The following is a 26,961-nucleotide window of genomic DNA, read 5'->3' as shown; positions in this document are numbered from 1 at the left end:
TTGGTGGTCAGAAAAGGGGGGGATCACTTGTTTGCTCGGTTGTACAGCCTGCAGTTGCCTAATTTGTAAAAAATATAAAAAATAGCCTGGTCACTAGGGGGGTGTAAGCAGGGGGGGTGTAAGCAGGAGGGTGTAAGCCTACGGCCCTTAAGTGGTTAAACAGAAGATGAAAAATTATGTCCTAGGAGAAAACTTGAAATAAGGGCCTACGTCCAGGGCCACATTTCTGGAAAGGCCACAAAGGCCAGGGCCTTAGGCAGCTGGAGACTAAGGGGGCACCTGGACATGAAAGAGGGGTTGCTACATATGAAAGAGGAGGCTGAAAAGTGAGAGCAACACATGAAAAAGCGAAACTGATGCTCAAGGGAGCTGGTCATGAAAGAAATGGGTTGCTGTACGTGGATGATACACATGGAAGAGGGGGCTCACATGGAAGAGGGGGCTGCACATGGAAAGGGGAGGGGAGCTGCTGCACAACAAGACAGAGGAGACACAACATACTCGCCAAGGGGCACAAAAAGTATAAATCCAGCCTTGCCACCATTTCTCATTTCGGCTTTCTCAATCTGGCTTTTTTCTTGTCCTCAGTTCCTTGTCATGGTAAGTAACGCTTCCTCTTTCCCTGTACTTCTTCTCTCCATGAGTCTCCTACATCTACAGCCATATCTTCCTACTCCACTTGACCACAACTTTTCTAGTTTTTGTTTTTCCAAATAAAAGTAGCTAGTCCCATTAAATTGTACATTACGCACAGAACCATAACGGGTGAAGTGGTAGTAAGAATGTAACAAGCGCTCACAATTTCGATACATCAACTGCTTTTTATGAACCTCTGTAGCAGACACAGTTTACTAGATATATTTGGTTTACTGCGATGTCCTTACAGTCGTCTGACACGTCTCCTCTGACAGACACCCGCGGGGAGAGCTGGTAATTTCTTTGGTGGAAACATTCCGCTTTATTGGCTCATTAAACGCCACTAGAAAGAAACAAACTCCAGCAGTCTGTTAAAGTGTTTCCACATACACCCAGCGTGAGAGCCTCCTACAATATTTGAAAGACGGCACTCGAAGATGATCTCAGCGGGATCCCAAGGGAGAAAAACAGGCTTAAAAACTAGCAGTGTCTCATGTCTTAATACATTATCGTCTGAATCTTAACCCATTCCACCACAGACTAGGAAGCCTTATGATGCAGGATGGTGGCGTGTTGTGGTGAAAGTTTGCAGTGGAGGAATGCTGAAAGTTTGTTTACACCAGGGCTGCATTGTTGCCTGGGCTACATGGACCTCGGGTATCAGGTCCACAAGGAGTGTATCTCAGCCTCTGAGATACTTCTTTGTGGGCTCTTTGTTGGTATTTGTATTTACCTCCATCTGAACAGCAAGCAGAGTAAACAAGGGGTTAAGGTCCATACCCAAGACAAGATTTTTGTGTAACTATCTTTTAAAGAGGAACTTCAGTGAAAATAATGTAGTAAAAAAAGTGCTTCATTTTTACAATAATTATGTATAAATGATTTAGTCAGTGTTTGCTCATTGTAAAATCTTTCCTTTCCCCGATTTACATTCTGACATTTATTACATGGTGACATTTTTACTGTGGGCAGGTTATGTAGCTGCTGCTTGCTGTTTTGGCTGTTAGAGACAGCTGTAAGCAGCTATTCCCTGTCTGTGAACATTGTTACATTGTGGCAGATTGCCCAGAGTACCGCAGTACTCAGAGCTTCTTGTGGGAGGGGTTTCAGCACAAAATCAGTCATACAGCACCCCCTGATGGTCTGTTTGTGAAAATCATTATATTTCTCATGTAAAAGGGGGTATCAGCTACTGATTGGGATAAAGTTCAATTCTAGGTTGGAGCTTCTCTTTAAAGGATACACGAGGAAGTACTTACTACTTATATATGACTGTCTGCAGGTCACCTCTGTGGTGGTGTAGGGAGGGGGGCACCTGCATCCGTGAGGTAAAGGGGCAGTGGCCAGGGAGGTGGGGAGGGGACAGGTTTGCTACCTACACTGAGGGCACCTACCTGACTAACCTATACTGGGGGCAACTATACTTGGCTATCTATACTGGGGCCAGCTACCTGGCTACCTATACTGGGGGCATCTACCTTGCTAACCTATACTGATGGGAAACTATAGCTGGCAATCTATACTGGGGACACCAATAACTGGCTACCTATACTGGGGCACCTATACCTGGCTAACCTATACTGCGGGCACCTATGCCTGGATACCTATAGTGGGGGCTAACAATACTAGGGGCACCTATACCTGCCTAGCTATACTCGGGGCACCTATACCTGCCTAGCTATACTCGGGGCACCTATACCTGCCTAGCTATACTCGGGGCACCTATACTTGGCTACCTATACTAGGGGCATCTACACCTGGCTTCCTATGTAGGGGGCACCTAAACCTGGCTACTTACCTACTTATACTAAGGGTGTTTTTTTTTTTTGGGGGGGGGGGGGGGGGGTTGCACTGTGGCTATAACATGTGGTGCAAATTGCCAGGTACTGTGGGATCATTCCAAATGGAAGGAGTGGCGCATACTCACAAGTTTGCCTCAGACAGCAAAAAGTCTAGAATTGGCCCTGGGACAAGTGACATAAGTATAGCAGCTTCCACATTCCTCAGACTACAGGGTCACTTTAAGGTAAACCTTACAATGAGTACTCATCGCTCAATGAAAATGCATTGTTGTGGTTTTGTCTTGAAATGGAATAAACATAGATCGCAGCTAACCCGCTGTCACTTTGCATAGAAGGCTGCAGAAGCCCGGAAGGAAAGGTTTCTTGGCTCCGGCTATCATAATAATTCGATACATTATTTCAAATCCCGGCCTTGCTGTGACTGGAGGAGAGCGTGCGTGACTGTCACTGGCTCCAAGTGGAGCAGCCGCTGCTTATTTGTACTAAGCCTAATCTCTTCTGCAGATGGCACCGCCAATCTCTCTTCTCTCGCCAAAGACCAAAAACTTCAATTTGTCTTAAGTGGCTCATGCAGAAAAAACACCTGCTAACTCCTTTACTGCCTTCAGACATACAATTATTCCTGCGTGTTAATGCCAAATTAACTCAGATTACTGAGGATTAGCCGTGGAGAAATCCTATTTTTTGCAATGTATCTACTTAATGGGAATCCATCGTGTGCTTTCAGTCCACATTTGGAGTTGTTATTATAATGTTGACCTCAAAGTACTTTTTATGTGCTTGCCGGTTTATGTGTTTATGAGGCTGTTTGCTAATCACAATCGCTAGCATTTTGTATGAGCGGTTTGTAAGCGAGTTTATGAGCATTTTTGGTAGCAATTTTAACCACTTCCGGATTCTCGGTGCGTATATATACGCCCCTGAATCCTGAAGTGTATACCATGGAAACGGCCGCTCGCATGAGCGGCCGTTCCATGTCAGTTCCCGGAGGGTGTCTCCGTGAACACCCTGCGAGCCGATCGGCGGCTCGCAGGGTAAATGTAAACACACGGGGAAGATCTTCCCCGGTGTTTACATGTATACGGCGCTGCTGCGCAGCAGCGCCGTAGAGGAGATCGGCGATCCCCGGCCTCTGATTGGCCGGGGATCACCGGCATCTGATAGGCTAAAGCCTATCCCATCAGGCGCAGGACGGAAATCCGTCCTGCGCCGCTCACAGGGGGAGGGAGAGGGAGGGAAGGGGAAGGAGGCCAGGAAGCGCTGCGGAGGGGGGCTTTGAAGAGCCCCCCCCCCCCCGCAAGCGCAAGCAGCCGGCGGCGATCAGACCCCCCCAGCAGGACATCCCCCTAGTGGGGAAAAAAGGGGGGAAGTCTGATCGCCCTGGCTGCTAGCTGATCTGTGCTGTGGGCTGGAGAGCCCATGCAGCACAGATCAGCACAAAATTTCATGGTGTGGAAGTGGTTAAAAAGTGTAATCAATTTGCCAGCGGTTGTGTAGCGATTAGCGTTTTTAAATCTGATTGGTCCTTTCAATTAATTTTAATTTTCTTACAGTGTGCAGTAATGTAAAAACGCTAGCAAAATTGCTCTGTGTAGGTTTTGACAAGCGATTAGGCCAGCGTTTATATACTTTGCATTGCAAAAATGCTAACGCTCAAAAATGCTGCATGTCCTGCGTTTGCGATTTTGGTAATTCCAGTGGAATTTGGCCCATCCATTAACATTAGCTGAGCGTTTAGCGAAATCGCTAGCGGTTTTAATTGCTCCCTAAACGCTCACAAAATCGCTCTAGTGGGTTACAGCCCTCATACAGCTTTATAGACTCTCTCCCAGTTGCCTGTTTGTCTGTAACTAGGGAATCAGCAGTTTTTCACAAAGAAAAAAAAAGGAGGAAAAAAAATTCTACAAATAAATTCCCTCCAGGAATGGATTTAGGAATACATAGGCAACATATGTACATGTGACATTAGGCACATCCGATTGCCACAAGGAAGCTTGGGAGGTTGGATAACATCATTTGATTGGACTTTATATACTAGAGATGGCCTGAACCTCCAATTTTTGGTTCCGGGTTCGCGAACTTCTGTGAAAGATCGGTTCGCGCAAACTTTCGCAAACCGCAATAGACTTCAATGGGGAGGCGAACTTTGAAAACTAGAAAAAATTATGCTGGCCACAAAAGTGATGATAAAGATGTTTCAAGGGGTCTAACACCTGGAGAAGGGGCATGGCGGAGTGGGATACATGCCCAAAGTCCCGGGGAAAAATCTGGATTGGACACAAAGAAGCGTTTTAAGGGCAGAAATCACATTGAATGCTAAATTGCAGGCCTAAAGTGCTTTAAAACATCTTGCATGTGTATACATCAATCAGGGAGTGTAATTAGAGTACTGCTTCACACTAACACACCAAACTCACTGTGTAACGCACCGCACACAGCTGTTTGTGTAGTGACGGCCGTGCTGGACTGGTGCGCACCATGGCCAGAGTGAAGGCCGTGGCGGTTTTCAAGCCCATATGGTCTCCGGGCTGTGGTAGCTCAATGATAGAACAGTGACTGATCAGCTGATCAAATTTGGTCTGTCCAAAATGAAGAAATGACCTTATTATCTTGGGTGTGCCCCCCCCCCCCGAGACACTCCTATAGCCAGCGGCCATTGCTTCATTGTGATACGCAAGCCCCTTCACCGCAGCAAGGTAATGATCACGAAGGGGAATAGGCACATGTACATGCCTTTTGTTTTGTTGTTGCAGCTGCACTGCAGCCAGAAAAATTTGGCAGGCATGTACACACACCAGAAAAATTATTATAGCGGCTGCTGCTAATAGCGGCCTTAAAGATTCAGGAATCCGCCTGGAGTCCTGGACCCTGTTGGTGGTGGCGGAGAAGGCTGTCAAGCGGCCTGTGGGCAGAGGTGCTGTGTGGGGAGCGACTTAGTCTTGGGGCAGGCAGCCAGTCACACGGCGTGCAGGCAGAGATGCTGTGTGTGGGGACTGACTTGGTCTTCGGGCAGGCAGTAGCCCTCCGGGATCCATTAAAGACGCCATCTGCACAAAGTTGGATCCAAATGTACTATCCATCTCCTCTTGCTCTTCCTCAGAGACGTCAGGTAAGTCCTCCTCCTCCCCCCAGCCACGAACAATACCAGTAGTACCTACATCTTGCAGAATGTCCGATCAATACATGCCACCACTTCCGGCCCAAAGTGGTCACATCACCGATCGGTCATGCTCTTGGTGGCATTCATTTTTAAACAATGGGTTGTGTTTATTTTCAATCCACTGTTTTTAAGATTCAGCATGGAGACTGGGTAAGAGATACAAGTAGGATTTACCCCGTTATAGGTTACCTGGGGATTTTGCAATTCCCCTACAAGCACAGCTGCAAATGAGTAGTCTTGTAGACTGTTCTGTGCAGAGAACCTGCTGGACCCTGTGCTGCATTCTCCTGACTAATTAAGACGAGGAAGAAAACCTCCATGTGCTGTGCGGACTTCTGTGCCTCAGACAAGATATTTCCGAGGACTTCTGTAGCTCCAGCAACTCCTGTAATGTTCAAAGAATATAAATAGTGTGGCAGGAGCTCCTCGTTCACCTTGATGAGTTAATCATGTTTGAAAATCCTGTGGAGAGCAGTGAACACACAGCGGTATTAGACAGACGCAGCGCTTCTTACATATCTGTCATTTCTCCTGACCTTCACTTAAGAGTCTGTGTTGTGTTCTGTTAAGATGTTTGTTCATCTTTTATTTTACCTACCGAGAGACACAGAAAATGACAAATAACGGCAAATTGTAAAATACACAGATATATATATTGGTCCTTATTCTGATAACTCTGGAGAACAAACACAGTAAATCAGATGACAGATGAATTATTAGCTAAAGATAAATTTGAAAAGAAAAAAAACATTACCCCTATGGGGTACTTACCTCGGGAGGGGGAGACCTCTGTATCCTAATGAGGCTTCCCCCGTCCTCTGCAGTAGCCCCGATACAGCTCTGGCTCCCCCCAAACATCTGCTGACAAGCTTGCAGCACAAATGGGCACAAACATAGAACTCACTAAACAAGATGGCATTGTTATTTTTGGTGATTGCGGGCCAGCTTCACAGGGCCGTAGTACTGAGATTTCTTTTGCTTTTGTTTTTTTAACTTTTCCTGTATTTTTTTTTTTGAGCAGTATGTATTGCTAACATCAGATTCAAAATGAGCATAACTTTTTCATAAATCCATACAATTTCTCAGTTTGAACTTTTTTTGGTGTTGTCTTGGACCTGAACGTAATATACTATTCCCCCTCCGATACTCAAATAGAGAAAGTGCACAGGCCCAGGCCCACAAACTCACCGGAGTACTCCAGACCCAAATTGACAGTCCATAAGCAAGGTAGGAGCATCATCGTCCTGATGAAGCAACTCTCTAGTGGGTGCGAAACAGCTGTCGACTGAACTTGCTTTTTCCTCCCTCCCTGTCCCGTTCTTGCCTGTGATTGATGGGACTGGATTTTTAAAGTGATTTAATAAAAGGACGTTTTATCCTGGATTTACCTAGCTGCTTTTTCTACCTTGCTTATTTACTATTCCCCCTCTGAGTTATCGCAACTCGGAGGAAGATGTTATTCGGGGTCCTCCAGAGTCCTGAATCCCCTTACCCGCCCCGCGCAGTGTAACATACATTACTGCTATGGCGGTGCTTAGTTTTGGCACGGAGTGCAATATGCTGAAACCACCTGCTTGTCGGGGCTGTGGAGTTGAAGTTGAGGAGTCAGAGCAATTTTGGGGCTTTTTTTAAAGTGTGATTGTCAGCCACAAATCAAATTCCATTTACTCACTGCTATGTGTTTATTATGTAGTCTACATGCAGTCTGCATTGCAAGCATACCAATATAATCATAAATGTTTCTGCTGTAATAAATCTTATCTCAGCCAGCCTGGCTCTATTCTGGTACATTACCTAGGAAAAGAAAGCTTGCCCCCCCCCACCCCCAACTGACTGGCTGAGGCAGGGCCAGATTTACCATAAGGCACTATTGGCACGTGCATACAGGCGCCTGATGATGCAAAGGTGGCTCACTCCCCTCCTGAGTGCCTCCCTCCTTCCCTATGCAGAGTCCTGATTACAGTATAAATGAGAGGTTACTCGCCTTGCTCTCTGCATTCCACTGATAAGATCTCCCTTCAGTCAGGGGCACCTCTAGCTACTTAATACTGAGGTTACTTCTGGCTACCTAATACTTAGGGGCACCTGTAGCTACCTATGACAGGCAAGGGAAGTAGGGAGAAGTGACAGCTGGGCAGCCAGCACACTTACGGTGCGGTTGGGCGGGGGTTTGTAGGTTCACAGAGGGTGAAGTTTAGGGTGCCAGGACATCTGTGCCTATAGGCTCCTGTGAGGTAAATCCGGGCCTGGGCTGAGGGCAGTTCAGTGTGACATAAGGCTCAGAAGCTGCTAAAATATGATCTATGCTGTGCTCACATGCAGAGCCGGCTCACTCGTGAGGGAGGGTGAAACTTTTCCCCTCACGCTGCACTTCTAGGGGGGCAGCACCCGCCCATCCGTGAGTGCGCGGGGGGGGGGGGGGGGGGCGGCCGCCGAGCTGGAGGGGTAGCGGGCAGGAAGGGGGTATTGGGCCTAGCGGTGGGGAGGGGGGTCGGACCCCCCCCCCCTCGCCTGGGTCCCCCGATCTGCGCTCCCCCTCCAGCTTTAAATAGTTAAGTAGCAGCCGATAGTAAGAGGCTCCCCTCTTCCGCATTCCAGCGTTGTATTGTAAGTGGACGGCGTTGCAGGAAGTGACGTCAGTGGAGCCGGGCGGGGATGACTCACCTCTTACGCGTTCCAGCGTTGTATTGTAAGTGGACGGCGTTGCAGGAAGTGCCGTCAGTGGAGCGCGCGCTGGAACGCGGAAGAGGTGAGTCATCCCCACCCGTGCCTCTTACTATCGGCTGCTACTTAACTATTTAAAGCTGGAGGGGGAGCGCAGATCGGGGACCCAGGCGAGGGAGGTGGGTTCCGACCCCCTTTCCCACCGCTAGGCCCAATACCCCCTTCCTGCCTGCTACCCCTCCAGCTCGGCGGCCCCCCACCCACGGCTTGGGGGAGGGGGGCGGCAATTTTTTCTAAGTTTGCCTCAGGCGGCAAAAAGTCTAGTGCCGGCCCTGCTCACATGTGTTTACAAAGCAAGCTAGATATGACAGTGCAGTTTCTAGGAACAAAAAAACAAAGAGTAAGGGAGGAAATTACATAAGGATTGGCCTAAATCAAAGGCAGTAAAGATAGAAAATGCCTGGAACAGTTTTCACTTTATTTACTATATAAAATCAGCCTAGATCATAATTTGGGCAGTACAATACATATGTTATGTAAGTAGAACAAGTACTTACCTACTTACAGTATATATGTGTCTTTTTTTCTGGGATAGTATGGCTGTCCCTTCTGATTAAAGTGTCTTTTGCAAAAATTTAAGTTTTTTATGGAATAAAGCATATATCAGCATTTTTTTCTCCACTTTATTTGTAATTCACTGCCATGCCCTATATTATATTTGCCACCAGGGCAGCGGAGGAAAGTCTTACTGTTGCCTGTTTTATAAATGTGCTGACGCTGGTGCTTTCTCCCATCTGCAGAGGCCCAGAGCTGACAGTACATATCCCAGGAATCATTATGCAAGAACAATAAAGCGTAACATATGCGCATCTTTCCATTATTCTCGGACAGCAGAGAGAGCTCAGCGCATGTTAACAGCTTTTCCAGGCCTCCTAATGAATGGATGTCTTTCAAAATTAATTTGAGTCTTTCTAAGGAAGTCAGACGCTCTCTGTCTTAAATTATAAGGAGACACAGCGAGCAGCAGATATCGATTTCTGAGCCCAAAACCACATTATTTTTCAACTTGATTTTCAATGGATGTTTTATTGTAGCCCACAAATATACAGGAAGAGTAATTGACGTGAAATGTTATTTTACAAAGCCAGTCTTTGACACTTCCATGGTTTGCTTTAAAGGGAATCTGAAGTGAAAATAAACTATTGCGATAATGAATTGTACGTGTAGTACAGCTAAGAAATAGAACATTAGTAGCAAAGACAAGAGTCTCATATTGTTTTCCAGTACAGGAAGACTTAAAAAACTTCACTTGTCATCTATGCAAAAGAATTTCTCTGAGCTATTCCACCAGCTTGGGTTGAATACAGTCCTGTTTTCTGAAGCACTTATACCTCAAAGAAACAGTGAGACGCAGCTTCAGATAAGGTTTTACTGCAGGGAAGTTCAAAGGGTCATGCTATCCGGATCGGATTCAAGATTCCAGATTTCTCTAGAAATCCGGCTAGCTTTCTGCGGATATTTGGCCGCATAACCCGGATATCCGCGGATATTGCGGATATCCGGATCCGAAATAATGTAACTAAGGAGCTGACGTCCTGGAGCCAATCAGAGGGCTCCCAGCAGAAGCCCTAGCAACCAATCACAGAGGGGAACCCTGGCCAGCCCCACCTGACCTCATTGAGCCAATAGGATGGCTCCCAGCCTAAACCCTGGCACCCAATCACAGAAAGGAACACTGGCCAGCCTCCCTGTATAATGAGGAGGGCTGCCATGATGACACATATCGTCTTAGCTGAATGTTAACTGAGAGACATGCTCCAGTGCTGGTGGCCTACCAAGGGCTGTACACAGTTATAAACCTAAAGCTGTTCAGTGATTAACCCCTTCACTACTATCACTACACTATTGTTAAATCATTAATTTGCTTGATTGATGTCATAGTGTGACAGTCAGAGTGTGTGTTCCAGTGCTGCTGGGCCAAGGGCTGTACACAGTGATAAGCTGTTCAGCTGATTAACCCCTTCACGACTATCACTACACTATTGTTAAATCGTTAATTAGCTTGATTGATGTCAGTGTATGACAGTCAGAGTGTGTGCTCCAGTGCTGCTGGGCCAAGGGCTGTACACAGTGATAAGCTGTTCAGCTGATTAGCCCCTTTACTATCACTACACTATTGTTAGATAATTAATTAGCTTGATGTCATTTGTATGACAATCAGAGTGTGTGCTGCAGGCAGCTGCTATGTGTCTGTGTGTGTGCTGTGCACAGACCAGGCCAGCTGCTGCATGCTGGCCAGCTATTAGCCTTAGGTATAGGTATAGGTTAGGGATTAGGGGATAGGATTACTGTGTTATTGTGTAGTTAGTACTGTAGTACTGCAGTCAGTGTGCTAGTAGTTGTTAGAGTAGTAGTACTACTCTGTTAGCTTTCTACAGAACTGCTGTGCTGTGAGCAGTGGCAGTGTGAAATTTAGTGTGCACTAGTGTCTTCTCCTCTGCTTTCTGACTGTCACTCGGCACGTGGCACTTGGCAAGTGCCACGTGACATGTGCCAAGTGACACGTGGCAAGTGACATGTGCCAAGTGCCACGTGACACATGGCAAGTGCCACGTACCACACGTGGCAAGTGACACATGCCAAGTGACACGTGCCAAGTGACACGTGCCAAGTGCAAATTGCAAGTGCCACGTCCGGCATGCTCCTGGCACACATTACACCTGCTGCTGAATTGCCCTGCTCCTGCTGCCTATGCAGTTCCCACCGCCAGGCCAGGGTGCCACAGGCCACTGATACCACCTATATTTAACCCAAAACACAATTGCTGTGTAATTTTTTGGAGGTGTCTTGGCTGAAAACTGTCATGTGCCAGTTGTGCGGTTGGACTTTAGACACAATATGGGCTGCATGACTGATGTTTGGAACCTAGGCCTAATGTTAATTGACAGCCATTTTTTTTGGGGGGGAGGGGGATTTTAAGTCCCCACATCATCAATTAGGGTTCCCCTTTACAAAATGGACAAAAAGTAGGGATAATAAAAATTGTCCCTACTTTTATCCCTACTTTTTGGGATAAAATCCCTACTGCAGGAAGAAAACACAGAGACAACAGGAGCCCAAATGGTGCAGTATGTCACAGTACCAGAAGCATGTAAAATATGCGAATGTATTATACTCACAAAGGTGGGTTGCAGAAGGGCAACCGACCACTAGAAGCAGGTGGAGATGTATAACCCCGACTCCACTCGGGTGACCAGACAGAGCTGGTGATGGTCGCACTCTTGATAAAAAGCAAACCTCAAATGACCTAAACTGGTCAAAGAGGGTTGATCCCCCTCCAAAAGGAGAGTGAAGGCACACGGTAAAGGGGGAAGAGGCGCCCAGAGCAGATAAAATACATTAAAAACAAATAAAATGAAAAAAGTGAGGTGGCTTACCTCAATGAAGACAAATTCACGTATTCATAGAATTTTATTCTAGGCGCCTTATTTGTGGCTACAAGCACTATTAGGCACTGCTATTTGGCCTGAGGAAGTGGGTATGCACCCACGAAACGCGTTGCCAGTGCAATAAAATTCTATTAATACGTGAATTTGTCTTCATTGAGGTAAGCCACCTCACTTTTTTCATTTTATTTGTTCTTAATGTATTTTATCTGCTCTGGGCGCCTCTTCCCCCTTTATACCAACATGCCTCATATACCCTAAAAAAAGTTTTTTAAAGCAATTTAAAGGCCACTTCCGTTTTTTCTATCCAGATATCCGAATTTGCCCAGATATCCCAGATACTAGGGTCGGATATTCGATTCAGATTCGGATTGGAAAATTTTGAACTCGGATATCCGATAATCCGACCCGGATCGGATATCTGGGTATCTGGATCCGGGTCAATACGAATTTTGAAAAGGGGTATCCGAGCAGCACTGGTCATTAGCCCTGCTCTGTTTCATAGTATAAAATACAGAGTGTGGTTTGTAAATTGCATATATTATTATTGTTATTATTTTTTTTTATTTATATAGCGCCAGCATCTTCCGTAGCGCTGTGCATAGTACAAACAAATAATGGGGAACAAATATACATAAGAAATACAAGACACTGTACAGTCATGACATTGAATAGAATAAATACAGATACATATATAGTTGATTTGTAGTTGGTACATGTACATATGTTAAAATAACAGCAGTATGAGAAACACTAGGAGGAGGTCTCTGCCCTTGCGGGCTTACAATCTAGAGCAGTGATGGCGAACCTTTTAGAGGCTGAGTGCCCAAACTGTGACCCAACAGCGACTTATTTATCACCGAGTGCCAACAGAGGGGTGGGGGGGGCTAGTTGCCACACTGAAAAATGGGCGTGGCCATGACATTGTATGGGCGGAGCTAACAATGATGTAACAGCGAGGCATAAGTAAACAGTGTTTCCACCATGAATTGGTAAAACGAGGATTCGTATCATGGGTGTGCAGAAACTGTGATGCTATTTAATAGTATACCGTAACCCCAAAGCAGCAAATATAGCCAACTATGACCATTAAATAATAAATGCAGCAACAGTTACCCCCCAGACACCAGAAAATAAACGCAATGTGGGCAACATTTCAGCACAAAATAAATCCAATGTGGGCAACATGTCATCAGGAAATAAACGCAACGGGGGCAACATTTATTTATTATTTATTTATTGTATTTATAAAGCGCCAACATATTACGCAGCGCTGAACATTAATTTAGGTTACAGACAATATTTAGGGGTGACATACAGCAATATGACAATACAGGAATACAAGAAAACCAGATCACACAGCACAGTATGAGTACCAGGTAATGCTTAGTCAGTCACTGGATAGGAGCATGGAGATTAGGCGAGTTAGGTTCACTCAGATGCATAGCATGTGTTCACAGTAATGGAGGTGCATGATCAGGTAGGACACAAAAGGAGGAGGACCCTGCCCAAAGGCTTACAATCTAGAGGGAGCTTACAATCTACAATCTTTTCACCAGAAAATAACGCAGTGGGCAACATTTCAGTAGAAAATAATGCAGTGAGCAACATGTCAGCAGAAAATAACACAGTGGGTAACATGTCAGCAGAAAGTAACACAGTGGGCAACATGTCAGCAGAAAGTAACGCAGTGGGCAACATGTCAGCAGAAAGTAACGCAATGGGCAACATGTCAGCACAAAGTAACGCAGTGGGCAACGTGTCAGCACAAAGTCACACAGTGGGCAGCATGTCAGCACAAAGTCACGCAGTAAGCAACATGTCAGCACAAAGTCACGCAGTAAGCAACATTTTCCTGCAAAAAAGGAATGTACTCACCTGACAGAAGTCTTCTCCCTCGGCTGGCCTATGGCGCGCAGCTTCCCGTACCATCTTGCTTCTCCTGCAATCTCCCGTGCTGGAATAGCAGGGCTACGGGAAGATGGCGCCTGAAGCGCTGTAATGGAGACACAAATAGTCTCCAGAACTGAGCTTCGGCAGCCATCTTCTCGTAGCCCTGCTCTGCCTGCCGGAGATTATGCAGGCCGGAGCGGGGCTTCGGGCTATGAACTAGCCCGGCATCTAGGAGATGCCGCAGCTAGTTCATGCAGTGCAGATTAGCCATCGCTGATCTAGAGGGTAGTGGGGAGGAAACAAAAGGGAAGGAAACACAAGAATTAGTGGGTGAGCCAGTGTGCCTTCAGTGCTGCCTATAGCAAATTATAGGCTTGTCTGAACAGGTGTGTTTTCAGAGTAAGTTTGAAGGTTTCCGGACTCGTGGCATGACGAACCGGCTGAGGGAGGGAGAACCAAAGGAGAGGGACAGCCCGTGAGAAGTCTTGGATGCGAGAGTGAGAGGAGGAGACTAGGCTGGAGGACAAAAGGGTCTCCTGTGAGGAACGGAGGGTATATGATAGAATGATGCAATGTTATTTAAAAAAAAAGCTCTATAACTGAAAATAAAAATATAAGACCCTTTTCTTTGCTTCTAATGTTCTTGCTTCAGTGTCACTTTAAAGGGTGCCTGAAATTACATGTAGCATGATGAGATAAACATGTACATTTCTACTTAGAATGTGCCTGTGGTCCTTTTTTTTCTATTTTCAGTTTTTGGCATGGAACATATGAGTCAACAGTCAATTCTAATTGATAACCAATTACTCCTCCCATAAATTAACTTGAAAAATAAAAACCTCTCAAATTGCTCTGCTTCCGAGTATACGGCTCCCTGCCTCTAGCCATACCGCTAGATTCCCCTGTCCCCAGGACCCCAACTCTACAGCTTATGAATCCAATTATTATAAAATAAATAAATACACACTATTTTCTGGTGAAACGCTGCCCACATTACGATTATTTTCTGGAGAAAAATTGCTGCATTACGATTATTTTCTGGTGAAACGCTGCCCCATTATGATTATTTTATTGTGAAACATTGCCGCATTACGATAATTTTATAGAGAAACATTGCCGCATTACGAGTATTTTATGGAGAAACATTGCCGCTTTACAATTATTTTATTGTGAAACATTGCCGCATTACGGTTATTTTATTGTGAAACATTGCTGCATTGCAATTATTTTATGGAGAAGCATTGCCGCATTATGATTATTTTATAGAGAAACATTGCAGCATTACGATTATTTTATGGTGAAACATTGCAGCATTACAATTATTTTATGGACAAACATTGCCGCATTACGATTATTTTATGGAGAAAAATTGCCGCATTACGATTATTTTATGGAGAAACATTGCCGCATTACGATTATTTAATGGAGAAACATTTCCGCATTACGATTATTTTATTGTAAAACATTGCTGCATTGCAATTATTTTATGGAGAAGCATTGCCGCATTATGATCATTTTATGGAGAAACATTGCCGCATTATGATTATTTTATAGAGAAACATTGCCGCATTACGATTATTTTATGGTGAAACATTGCCGCATTACGATTATTTTATGGAGAAACATTGCCGCATTACGATTATTTTATGGAGAAACATTGCCGCATTACGATTATTTTATAGAGAAACATTGCCGTATTACGAGTATTTTATGGAGAAACATTGCCGCTTTACAATTATTTTATTGTAAAACATTGCAGCATTACAATTATTTTATTGTGAAACATTGCTGCATTGCAATTATTTATGGAGAAGCATTGACGCATTATGATTATTTTATAGAGAAACATTGCCGCATTACGATTATTTTATGGTAAAACATTCCCGCATTACAATTATTTTATGGACAAACATTGCCGCATTACGATTATTTTATGGAGAAACATTGCCGCATTACAATTATTTTATTGAGAAACATTGCCGCATTACGATTATTTTATGGAGAAACATTGCCGCATTACGATTATTTTATTGAGAAACATTGCTGCATTGCAATTATTTTATGGAGAAGCATTGCCGCATTATGATTATTTTATGGAGAAACATTGCCGCATTATGATTATTTTATAGAGAAACATTGCCGCATTACGATCATTTTATGGTGAAACATTGCCGCATTAAAATTATTTTATGGACAAACATTGCCACATTACGATTATTTTATGGAGAAACATTGCCGGTATTACAATTATTTTATGGACAAACATTGCCGCATTACGATTATTTTATGGAGAAACATTGCCGCATTACGATTATTTTATGAAGAAACATTGCCGCATTACGATTATTTTATGGAGAAACATTGCCGCATTACGATTATTTTATTGTAAAACATTGCTGCATTGTAATTATTTTATGGAGAAGCATTGCCGCATTATGATCATTTTATGGAGAAACATTGCCCATTATGATTATTTTATAGAGAAACATTGCCGCATTACGATTATTTTATGGTGAAACATTGCCGCATTACAATTATTTTATGGACAAACATTGCCACATTACGATTATTTTATGGAGAAACATTGCCGCATTACGATTATTTAATGGAGAAATATTGCCGCATTACGATTATTTTATGGAGAAACATTGCCGCATTACGATTATTTTATAGAGAAACATTGCCGCATTACGAGTATTTTATGGAGAAACATTGCCGGTTTACAATTATTTTATTGTGAAACATTGCCGCATTACGATTATTTTATTGTGATACATTGCTGCATTGCAATTATTTTATGGAGAAGCATTGCCGCATTATGATTATTTTATAGAGAAACATTGCCGCATTATGATTATTTTATGGTGAAACATTGCCGCATTACAATTATTTTATGGACAAACATTGCCGCATTACAATTATTTTATGGAGAAACATTGCCGCATTACGATTATTTTAGGGAGAAACATTGCCGCATTACAATTATTTTATTGTGAAACATTGCTGCATTGCAATTATTTTATGGAGAAGCATTGCCACATTACGATTATTTTATGGAGAAACATTGCCGCATTACGATTATTTTATGGAGAAATATTGCCGCATTACGATTATTTTATGGAGAAACATTGCCGCATTACGATTATTTTATAGAGAAACATTGCCGCATTACGAGTATTTTATGGAGAAACATTGCCGGTTTACAATTATTTTATTGTGAAACATTGCCGCATTACGATTATTTTATTGTGAAACATTGCTGCATTGCAATTATTTTATGGAGAAGCATTGCCGCATTATGATTATTTTATAGAGAAACATTGCCGCATTATGATTATTTTATGGTGAAACATTGCCGCATTACAATTATTTTATGGACAAACATTGCCGCATTACAATTATTTTATGGAGAAACATTGCCGCATTACGATTATTTTAGGGAGAAACATTGCCGCATTACAATTATTTTATTGTGAAACATTGCTGCATTGCAATTATTTTATGGAGAAGCATTGCCGCATTATGATTATTTTATGGAGAAACATTGACGCATTATGATTTTTTTATAGAGAAACATTGCCACATTACGATTATTTTATGGTGAAACATTGCCGCATTACAATTATTTTATGGACAAACATTGCCACATTACGATTATTTTATGGAGAAACATTGCCACATTACGATTATTTTATGGAGAAATATTGCCGCATTACCATTATTTTATGGAGAAATATTGCCGCATTACGATTATTTTATGATGAAACATTGCCGCATTACGATTATTTTATTGTGAAACATTGCCGCATTACGATTATTTTATTGTGAAACATTGCTGCATTGCAATTATTTTATGGAGAAGCATTGCCGCATTACAGGTATTTTATGAAGAAACATTGCCGCATTACAATTATTTTATGGAGAAACATTGACGCATTACGAATATTTGATTGTGAAACATTCCCGCATTCCGATTACTTTATTGTGAAACATTGCTGCATTGCAATTATTTTATGGAGAAGCATTGCCGCATTACGAGTATTTTATGGAGAAGCATTGCCACATTACGATTATTTTATAGAGAAACATTGCCGCATTACGATTATTTTATTGTGAAACATTGCTGCATTGCAATTATTTTATGGAGAAGCATTGCCGCATTACGAGTATTTTATGGAGAAACATTGCCGCATTACGATTATTTTATGGAGAAACATTGCCGCATTACGATTATTTTATAGAGAAACATTGCCGCATTACGAGTATTTTATGGAGAAACATTGCCGCATTACAATTATTTTATTGTGAAACATTGCCACATTACGATTATTTTATGGAGAAACATTGCCGCATTATGATTATTTTATTGTGAAACATTGCCGCATTACGATTATTTTATTGTGAAACATTGCTGCATTGCAATTATTTTATGGTGAAGGATTGCCGCATTACGAGTTTTTTATGGAGAAACATTGCCGCATTAAGATTATTTTATTGTGAAACATTGCTGCTTTACAATTATTTTATGGAAAAGCATTGCCGCATTGCGATTATTTTATGGAGAAACATTGCCGCATTACGATTATTTTATGGAGAAACATTGCCACATTACGATTATTTTATTGTGAAACATTGCCACATTACGATTTTTTTATGTAGAAACATTGCTGCATTGCAATTATTTTATGGAGAAGCATTGCCGCATTATGATTATTTTATGGAGAAACATTGCCGCATTAAGATTATTTTATTGTGAAACATTGCTGCTTTACAATTATTTTATGGAAAAGCATTGCCACATTACGATTATTTTATGGAGAAACATTGCCGCATTACGATTATTTTATGGTTAAACCTTGCCGCATTGTGATTATTTTCATGGGGGGCACCATGGAGGAGGGGAGCGCCACAAGTATTCTAACCTAGAGTGATAAAATGGCTAGAGGCACCCCTGAGCTTTTCTATTAGCCGTCATTAGGTCGGCACTAAATTACGTAAAAATTGTAAAATTGAAAAATTACTTGTTCAGTTTACAAAATTGAAATTAATCCAAACATGCCTCTACAACCCCTGTTCCCAACCTTAAAGACATCCTCCCTAAAAAGGATGGTCAATTAGATGCAAATAATTGCAAACTGATGCAGGATTATGCAAATTCTGTATACAAATGGATGAAGCTTGAAAATGGACCAAATCGAGTCCCGCCAAGGAGACATTCAGTTGGTCCATTTTCAAACTGCAAAAATGTGCATACAGAATTTGGATAATCCTGCTTGGACATGGAATTATTTGGCTCTCATTGACCCTTAACCATACAGTCCTCTACTCCCAAACATACACCTGAATCCCCATTTCTCCAATCATACAGTTTGCTGCCTCTGATCATCATGCCACTTAATCCCCTGTCTCCAGCCATAAACCCCCTTCCTCCAATCATATACCTAAATCTCTCTATACCTAAACATCATGGCCGGATTTATGGCAAGGCCACAAAGGCCATGGCCTAGGGCACTGGGAAGCATGTGGCAGAAAATGGGCTTGCACATTCAGGAAGTTAAATTGCCAAACATGTAAACCACAGCAATCACAGACCCGGTCAGTGGCTGGCCTGCTTCCAGTCGAGCACAGCACAGGATGGGGGAAGTACATGACAGGGGAGCATAGGATGGAGGTGCTAAAGACCAGGGGAGACACAGTGGGCGGGGTGGGATTGACAGTGGGCTTTGGGCGGTAAAATGTACAAATCTGATACTGATAACCATACAGCTCCCCCCCCCCCCCCCTTGACTAAGTTGTGACTGTCAACTGCTTTATACAACAAGATGAGAAACCTGAAAACTTCTGTGAATTCTCCCTGTTCTATGCAGAGTGCTAACATCACCAGCAAAATGACATTGCCTATCGTAAGAAGGCAAGGAAAGACGGGGAGTGGTATAAATCAAGTAGGACAGCATACAATGGTAAGCATGACTGTTATTTCAAGATGCAGAAAATATCACACTTGTTTGAAGTATATATTTCGTAAAGGGCTCTTTAAATAGTCCAGAAATGTATTTTTTAAATCACACAATAAAACAACCCAACAGCTACAGAGATCTATCAATAAAATACTTTGTGTTTTCCATCAAGTCTCGCCAAGCACATGGTTCAGGCATCTTCTATTTCAGTGGTAATGCAGAGTGTGATATCTTGATGTGTTTTAAAGGAAGATTGCCTTGTTCAGTAATGTAATATACACTTAAAATCCATTTTATGTGCTCAGGTTACAGCCTACTTGCCAATTTTATGATATATCCCTTGCTTTTTGGAATAGCGTTATCTATAATTGGCAGCAGAGCTTCATCTTGAACTGAAGGCTAGACATTGCTTTGCCTGAATTACCGGCAAAGTGACTGCGGGGAGAGTTTACTGGTATACTCTGCCTTGTATGGGATTTTGCTAGTCAAGCCCAGCTTTTGGAACTGAACACACAGGCACAAAAGGCTGAAAGGCATATGAGGACTTTTATTGTTAATGTTCCTGAACAGCAATAAAATGGTGCTTTTTCTCCGCCCTTGTGAAGTTGTGAATACTAATAGAACAAAAGATGGCTGATGTCATGCTGTAAGTCACATGACTACAATGAAAGGTTAACAAGCCTCCTGTTGAAAAACGAATGTGTGGTTTTCATTGTTGTTTCCATGTATTGTTAAGGTCAGAACCTGAAGTTGGCCACTTCAGGATCTGGCCAGCCAAGGTTCGAAATGACCAGCTTATGTGGTTAAAAAGTGAAGAAGCCTTTGTTAGTTGAAGAAGTCTTTCTTAGACAGGTACACGTGCAGGAGGAGTCCAATAAAACTAAAATGTATCAATAAAAGGTAAGGAAGTTTGGTCCTATCTTAAAGGACACCTGAAGCGAAAATAACTAATGAAATAAACGATTGTATCTATCTTCCTTCTCCTAAAAATTACTTTTTAAGATATTCCACAGTTTTATTTTATGTTACTACTGTCTACTTTTTAAGTTTTAACTGTTTTGTTTTTGCTCAATGACACATTCATTGAAGTATGCCAGAGCTAAAATCTATGAACTGTTGACCCTTTTTATTTCTTTCCTGCTCTCAGAAGCCATTTTCCGCTAGGAAAGTGTTTTATAGGTGGAATTTCTTATCAGCGAGGGTCACACTGTAGTCACTTCCTGTCTGAGTCAGGACTGAGTCAGCCACTTACATACTTGATATTTAACTCTTTCAGACAGAGAAAGAAAAAAAGGAATACAGCATAGTTATTTGTGTGCTGGGCACTGTACATACCCATGTCTATCATAATGTCACACGTCACATCGGGTCTCCTTTAAAAAGGTTAAAAAAAGGCTCACAGGGAGTAAGGTAAAAATGTTTCAAATTTTATTTAAGCACTAAGACAACACACGTTTCATTGCGCCCCAGGTCTGGAACCTGCCACACCAGCACACATTTGACCTGAGGAAGCGGCTTCACGCCGTGAAATGCATTGTCTTAGTGCTTAAATAAAATTTGAAACGTTTTTACGTTACACCCTGTGAGCCTCCTTTTTAAGGTAGGACCAAAACTTCATTACCTTTCATTGATACATTTTTACTTTATTGGGTGCCTTCTTCTCTGCCTATCTTCAGCATCCTACTTTGGTAGGGCACTCACTCCACAACTTGGTGGTGGGGTGAACCTTTTTGAAGCAGAGACCAAGACCTCCTTTCTGAAAGGTCGAGGGAGAAGCAACCCAAGTTTATGAGTATACTTCTATCACCACGTATTATTACCCATTACCAGAAGATATTACGTCCTTTTGTCTTCACTAGTTACATTTGTTTAACTTATATTTTTGTACTTTGTCTGGCTGGATTTTGAATGCTATAAACACATTGTGCAGGTCAGGGTCCCTAAACCCTGGTACATGGCCCGGTGCTGGTCCGTGGGCTGTTTTACGTCTGTCCACATTCCTGGTCTCTCTCTTTAGGTTCATTCAGAGCGCTGCACAGCAGAGCCTCACCAGGTGGCGCCATCTTCTCATTACAGCCATCAGCTGTGCTGCCTCATCCTTTGTACTGTGAACGATGCTGTCATACATCAGGAGCCGTACAAGTTACGCTGCTGTACAGCTGATTGCTGTAGGGAGAGGATTGTGCCGCTTCTGCTTCTCATTGCACTGCATGAATGAAGCTAGTGGGAGAGAGACCAGGACAATGGACTGGCTCACCTGATGGTATGATTGCTCTGCTGCATGCTCTGCATGAAAATACAGAATGTATTGTGCTGAGTTGGGGGCAGTTTTGGGTTTAGGGCAGGGGTCTCAAACTCGCGGCCCGCTCGCCATTTGCGGGCCTCGATACAATATTTTGTGGCCTGCGCCGGCCGACAAAAGTGACACGGAAGCGAACTATTTTTGCCTATTTTACCTTATAGTTCGCTTCAGTGCTCCCAAGTAATCCGCCGCATCCCCGCCGCTAAACGAGGGCTGCAGAGCCCCCAAATCCCCCCGGGCAAACATCCACGACTACGCTGAAGGGCAGAGCTTCCAGCTGTAGCTCTGCCCCTCCTGACGTCAATCGCCACACGGATCGCCGCCTCTCCCCGCCCCTCTCTGTGAAGGAAGAGTGAGAGGGGCAGGCAGAGGTGACGATGCACCGCGATTGACGTCAGGAGGGGCAGAGCTGAAGCTGAAAGCTCTGCCCCTTCCAGGAAATGCCGGCAGATTGCCCCCCGGGCGATTTGGGAGCTCTGCAGCCCTGGTTTTGCGGCGGGGACACGTGAAATCCCTTATGCGGCCCAGCCTCATCCTGACTTTGCCTCCTGCGGCCCCCAGGTAAATTGAGTTTGAGACCCCTGGTTTAGGGGAAGACTCTAGCTCAGTTAAAATGTGTTTGCGTGAGGTTGGGGCCCAGTTCTATGATGCACCTCTCTCTAACCCCTTACACTTTTATACCCTCAACACACCAGCATAATCCACCCCCCTTTCCTTGGAGAACCACTACTGCCACCGAGATGAACACAACTTTCTAGACCACCCACATACCACAAAGCACCCCCCCCCCCCTTCAAGCCTCGAAAAACCCCACAACCACTAGTTGTGCAGGCGAGCAGTGCATAGCTGTTCAGTTGCATGACTAAGGATACATACTCACCTGAAGACTTTTTGCCGAGCTCTGCCGGGCAACAGAACCTCTGGCTGATGACATGGCTGTTGCTATGGGGGGGGGGGGGGCAGAGGGACTATAAGCACTTGCAATGAAGCCGTTTCTGATGGACGGGGGCTAGAATAATGGCATAGTGCGGTGCTTGGGCGTTAGCATCGCTAAAGATCTGACATGACCGAAATGAGGCAAACCAGTGAAAACAGTATACCATTTGTTCTCTTTTTTGATTGCTCCCTGTCTGACATCAGTATAAATTTTCTTAGCTCTGAAACCATAAGTTAGCTTACCTGGTAATGAATGATACTTTAAGTAACACTCCAGGACAGGTATACTTTGAGACTCAGTTCCTCCCAGGAACAGAAAACATCCATCAGCCCCTCTATAAATTTTAAACAGAATCAGAGGTAAGTTAGTATAGTAGCAAGTAACTGGAATAAGGTCCAACTAACCTAACCATTATGCTAATAATCACATTAAAACATATATACCAATTCTGTCCATATACCCATGTACTGTATATAAACTATAAACATAACAGAATATGTAATATAGATTATTATAAATGGGTGTATACCCAACCTGTCCTGGCGTGTTACTTAAAGTGGATCCGAGATAAACTTTTACTCATGGCATAATTGTGTTCTTTTCATATAGTTTATAGGGCATTCCTCAAGCCGAATACTTTTTTTGTTTTGTTTTGTTTAAATACTCTAATTCCCTAAAAACTAAACAAGCCTTTCACAGTGCATTGGCACTGTAGCAAGGGCTTATGGGAGCTCAGTCTGAACAGGAGGAGGAGGAGGAGGTTACTAGCCATTGATTTCAGAGGCAGAGGGTAGGAGGGAGGAGGAGAGGGGACTGAATTTACACACAGGCAAGTATCTCCAGCCCTCAGCCCGTGACAATGTCACAAACAGAACATGACTGCCCTCCATGTATCACAGGAATAAATAATCATACACTTTTGAAGCTGTTTGCAGCTAGATATGGTGTGTAAACCATCTAAACTTTAGATAAGATATATAGACAAGTTACTTGTTATAGTTAGTTTTTCATCTCAGATCCGTTTTAAAAATATCGTTACCAGGTAAGCTAACTTCTGGTTTTCCCAGTAACACTCCAGGACAGGTACACTTTGAGAAGATTATCAAGAAAATGATCACCAACCATAGGGTAGGTTAACTCCTCTAAGACATTTTTTCCCAAAGCTTTGATCCTTTGACTAAAGTTGATCAAGCTTGAACTGTCTCATGGATGCGTTCAAACTCTTCCATGTTGCAGCTTTACAGATATCCATCGGTGGAAAGTCCAGGTCGTCGCTGCTGCCCTTGTAAATTGGGCCCTCAAATTTGAGGGAGGCTCCTTTCCCATTACCTTACAGGGTGGGTATATGTTTCTGTTACACATTGCCTGGCCTCCAGTTTTGTTTAAAATTGATAGAAGGGCTGATGGATGTTTCCTGTTCCTGGGAGGAGCGGAGCCTCAAAGTGTACCTGTCCTGGAGTGTTTTATCTGTGTGCAATAAAACTTCTGGTTCACTTCCCTTTCAGCAACTTTTGCTGTATGATATGACCCAAGTCAGGCTTGCAAGCTTCCACCATGCAACCCCAGACAAATTTATTTTTTAATTAATCCAAATCAGGTTTGTAGCACCGCTTTTGTTCTTCTAAGATGTCCAATCCTGCAGAACCTTAGCAAGTCAGGCCCTACATTTACTTATGCTCTGATGGCTTCCAGGGCCCCAATCCTTGCAAAACTCTAACTTGCAGAACCATATTAAACCCTTTCCTAAGTGATGCTTTTATTGCTTGCCCTTTCAACACTTGCGCTTCAGTGTTCTCACTACAAAACAAAGGAGAGAAGATGCTTTGTTGTCATCCAATCCATCCCTTCTGAATATCCTGTCACAGTCTGTGAGACATGAGGCAGCGGAGTGATGACTGAAGTCAATGCATTTTCAGCAGTTTGAAGCTGCTCAGTGTAGACAAGGGGTTCTGGAGACACAGGGGCCATGTGGAGGTCTGAATCAGTTTAGTGAAGGCATGTGCTTTCTTCACCTTCTGTCATTGTCAGGAGAAGACAAAAGAGCCTCATGAGAAATAATAACAGCTGCTGCCTTACAGCTCCTTGCCATTCACAAATGTCTGCTCGTCCATGATTACTTTCCTGTAAACCTCAAATCACAGGATTCAGCCATTTTTAGACCTAAAAGTGGCTATAGTATAATGGTCTAAGGCTACGTTCACAATGGTCCATTGCAGTGTGGCACTGGCATAACGGCCGCTTTGTAGTGAAGCATCATTTTTCATTGACTGAATGCTTTATTGTATATGACCAAATGTGTAGATAACATGCAGCGCTGCTTTCCTGATCGCTTGCATTCCTGCAGTTACAAGGAACACAATGCCCACTGTGAACCTAGCTTAATTTAATATACCGGTAGGTATTATCTCTCCAGTAGTTATATCTGTATTTTAGGGGTCATCAGTCATCAGGTTTTTCTGCTGTCTAATAGTAACCAATAGCTGGAGACCTAAAGGTGTCTAATAACGATCTAATCTACCGAACGATCAACAGTACAATTGATCGGATCAGGTGCCGTTAATGGTGACAATCGATAACTAATGATCATTCTATTGATCGCTCCGTCAAACTAAAGGTCAGAACGATTTTTTAATTTGATTGGTTTGCTTATCATTATTTCCCTCCATTAGTAGGCCCTAAAGAACATTTCCAATCAGTTGCAAAGATTGGATTGCACAGTTGGCATGATTGATTGACCAATCAATCGATTTCAATTAACTCTATTGGCCGGATGAAAAATCTAGGCAGCACATTGATGGCCCATACCGTTGCATTGGATCGAACAGTGCAACACCGCCGTTGAATAGATTTTCTATAGATTTCATTCTGAAATCTTTTGAAAATCTGTTCCTAGTGTGTGGCAGTGGCAGCATTCACCAGAAGATCGTAATGTGGGCAGCAGTGACCAGAAAATAATCGTAAAGTGGGCAGCAGTCACCAGAAAATAATCGTGAAGTGGGCAGTAGTCACCAGAAAATCGCAATGTGGGCAGCAGTCACCAGAAAATCACAATGTGGGCAGCAGTCACCAGAAAAATCACAATGCTGGCAGCGTTCACCAGAAGATCATACAGTGGGCAGCAGTCACCAGAAAATCATACAGTGGGCAGCAGTTATTAGAATAAAATACACCTGTAAAAAAAACAAAAAACAATGAACTCACCTGGCAGAAGTTTCCTCTCCCGGCCTCTGGTGCGCAGCTCCCCCGACGATCCTCCTGCAGCACATCTCCTGTGCTGACAGGCAGAGAGGAGGGCTATGGCAAGATGGTGCCCGAAGCCCTGTACTGGAGACACAAATAGTCTCCAGTGCAGGGCTTCGGCAGCCATCTTCCCGTAGCCCTGCTCTGCCTCCCGTGAGACTGCGGGCTGTGGGGAACGAACTGGCGTGGCGTCTATTAGATGCCGCGGCCAGTTCAACACCTGACTGGGGGGTCTCAGAATTGGGCGGGCGGCAGCGCTCCCCCAGCACACGGCTGGAGGGCCCTAGAGGGGCCCCGGGCCCCACTGTGGCTATTGGGGTCGCATCCCCGGTAGTTACGCCGGTGGTAAAATGTGTCCCTCGGACATGCTGACCCCCTAGTGTAAAATGTGTCCCTCGGACATGCTGCCTCCCTAGTGTAAAATGTGTCCCTCGGACATGCTGCCCCCCTAGTGTAAAATGTGTTCCTCGGACATGCTGCCCCCTAGTATAAAAATGTGTCCCTCGGACATGCTGCCCCCCAATGTAAAGTGTGTCCTCGGACATGCTGCCCCCCTAGTGTAAAATGTGTCTCTCGGACATGCAGTATACATTCATATTCGTGGGCGCATATGTGACGTCACACATGTCCATGTTACGCCTGCAACCAAGTGGGGCGCATGTATGTGCACGGATGACGGAGAGCAGAGCTAGTGGCGGATACTGACAGGTAAAGTATAATGCACGGAGCATCGGGGGGAACATTTTACATTACAGAGGACAGCGCCAGGACCGAAAAGGCGGCAAATGCGGCGTCAGACTCACAAGGCGATTCCCAAGAGATTTCATGCTGAAGATGATTGGGTATTGGCCTACAGTGTATGGGCAGGCAACAGATCTCTCTCTGGTCAGATTCGATCAAAGAGATCTGTCTCTTGCTAGATCT

General features: G+C 43.6%; 1 long non-coding RNA gene across 2 annotated transcripts in view; it reads left to right on the top strand.

Moving 5' to 3' along the window:
- LOC137531993 (uncharacterized) overlaps positions 1 to 26,961 on the top strand; it is a 360,234-nt gene that overhangs the window by 269,212 nt on the left and 64,061 nt on the right. The window contains exon 5 of one of the 2 annotated variants that reach the window (XR_011023830.1): positions 19,469 to 19,550. The exons of the other annotated variant lie outside the window; for it this stretch is intronic. This is a non-coding gene — a long non-coding RNA (uncharacterized lncRNA). Of the gene's footprint in view, positions 1 to 19,468; positions 19,551 to 26,961 lie in introns of those variants that run through there. 2 annotated transcript variants of the gene reach the window in all.

The sequence above is a fragment of the Hyperolius riggenbachi genome, chromosome 9 (assembly GCF_040937935.1).
Source record: "Hyperolius riggenbachi isolate aHypRig1 chromosome 9, aHypRig1.pri, whole genome shotgun sequence".
NCBI classification, from domain to species: domain Eukaryota; kingdom Metazoa; phylum Chordata; class Amphibia; order Anura; family Hyperoliidae; genus Hyperolius; species Hyperolius riggenbachi.
This window is presented reverse-complemented; position numbering and strand designations above follow the sequence as displayed.